General features: G+C 45.7%; 1 protein-coding gene across 1 annotated transcript in view; it reads left to right on the plus strand.

Moving 5' to 3' along the window:
• The first annotated feature begins 1921 nt into the window (after positions 1 to 1921).
• Positions 1922 to 2202, plus strand: part of Cemip2 (cell migration inducing hyaluronidase 2) — an 80028-nt gene continuing 79747 nt past the window's right edge. The window contains exon 1 of the mRNA XM_031389925.1: positions 1922 to 2023. The gene's annotated coding sequence lies outside the window, so the exon portion shown is untranslated. The remainder of the gene's footprint in view (positions 2024 to 2202) is intronic.

Here is a 2202-nt window from a genome sequence, read left to right on the forward strand (position 1 = left end):
TTGAGACGAACATCTAAAGCAAAGTTTATAAAAATTCTCAAAGGTATTCTATGAAAATATGTCCCCAAACTCCTTGTTAATAGACTTCATTTTTAAAGTGCAGTTTTAGTTTCTCCTGAAAACTGAGCAGAATAGAAAGTTTTGCTCCCTAATCTTCCCGACTCTCAGCATCCATTTCTCTTGGTTTAGCAAGGAATACAGATGGTGGAAGAGCTTTTTACAATCAAAAATAGTTTACATGAATTTGTGAGGACTATTTATAGCTACGGAGTAATTGGCTGCCTTAGTTCTAATATGCTCTTGCAGGAGCTATTTAAATATTCCTGGTTCAGTGTCACACTGGCACAGGAGGATTAACATAGTATGTCTGAACTCCAACCAAAATGCCTAGTGCTTAATAAAGATCCAGAAGGGATACTTTGTATAAATTGGCACATGTCGGGATGCAGGTTGCCTCAAACCTGTGTTTCTAGAGGTCTGACATTTGAAATCACTTACACTAGTGTAATCAGCTTCTAGGGAGGTTTCTCCCTGGACCCTGCCAACTTCTGGCAGCTGCTAGCCTCCTTGACTTCTGGTTGGTTTTCTCACTCCGGCCACTGCTTTCCTGGCCATGAACTTTCCAAAGATTTATGTTTTAGATTTCTGTCTTCCTCTTGTAAGTGTGATTGCAGTTAGGGCTTACCAAGGCAACTCAGAAAAATCTCTCACAGAAAAGACCCTTACCTTAATCAAATCTGTAGTAGGTTCCAGGATTAGAATCACACACACATACACACACACACAGACACACACACACAGACACACACACACAGATGCACACATGTTAGTGTGGCCTGCCTCTCTTCTCTTTTAAAAAATATTTTTAGTATTTTATGTGAATGAATATCTTGCCTGTATATATGTCTGGGTACCTACCATTGAGTTCAGAAGAGGGTATTGGATCCCCTGGAACTGGAATTAGAGACAGTTATAAGCTGTCCTGTAGGTTGCTGGGAATCGAACCCGGATTCTCTGGAAGAGGAGCCATATCTCCAGCCCCCAGCCCCCTCTTCTTGAGTTTTAAACACTTCTGGTTGAGGCCTCCCATTGAGTTTTGTCATAGAAAAACCATCTGCTCTATTATTTTAAGTCCTCCCTTTTTCTCTTCTAAAGAGGGAGTGGGGCTGGAGATGGCAGATGGGTAAGGATTCTGTGACTTCGCAGATGTATGTAGAGCTGCTCCTTGGGTACGTTTTGCCAGGGTGTTAGTTAACTGTGGGGTCGGTCTAGAAGTGCTTTTATATTTGCAGACTCCTCCGACTCAGTCCGTAGAGCTTTGCTGAGGCAATCCTCAAGTTTTTCAGGACCTCAGGGGATTCTTATCCGCCCCAGTTTGGAAACATTGATTCAGTTCTACAAAGTCCTGAACCAAACCTTGGAAATAGTGTATTCTCCTTCCTGTCTGCTGGTCTGTCATGGTTCCATGATTGAATTGTTACTGGAAGGAGGGAGAAAACAAACAAACAGAGTGAGCCTGAAAAATGAACAATCCTTGTCTGTACAGTATTCCTTGAAACAGTTCCCTAGAGGAGACACTTCCAACTCCGAGTTAAATAGAGGATGATGACTGTCCGGATTTGGCAATCTGGCAGCTGTCATTAGCTCCTGACCTCGTGGCTCTGACTGACCAAGTCAGGTCGTGCCCTTTGCTGCAGGAAAGGCTTTTCCTCTGCCAGAGCAACTTCCTCCAGGGGACCGGGTGGTGGCAGGGCTACTCAAGCCACCCGGCCAGTATATTCTGGAGTAGGGTGGGCTGAGGATTGGCTTTCAGAGTTGCATCTCCGCCCCCTGCAAGCTTCAGCCACTCTAGAGTAGCGTGGGCAAAAGGCGTGACCAGACTTAGGTATATTTATTCTGGCTTTAGTGTGAGATGCTGGGACTGCTCCAAGCTCCCAACGAGAACTGGAGAACGAAAGGTCTGAAGTCAAGAACACACTGCCTCTGCGGAGAGGGCTACGAATCCAGCTCCGTTGTTGGCCAGGTGGGGGCAGTCGAGGCGCCATGACCCGAGGCTCAGAAAGTTTTGAGTGAGGTGGGGGGCTTGCGGGGATATTTATTCGGGGAATACTGCCGAGTCAGCTTCATTCCGGAGCGATGAAAGGTGTCGAACTCAGCTATTGGATGACGAGGGAAGAGACTAGAGCTCAACCCTGTGTGTGT

Source organism: Mastomys coucha, unplaced genomic scaffold, assembly GCF_008632895.1.
Source record: "Mastomys coucha isolate ucsf_1 unplaced genomic scaffold, UCSF_Mcou_1 pScaffold21, whole genome shotgun sequence".
Taxonomy (NCBI): Eukaryota; Metazoa; Chordata; class Mammalia; order Rodentia; family Muridae; genus Mastomys; species Mastomys coucha.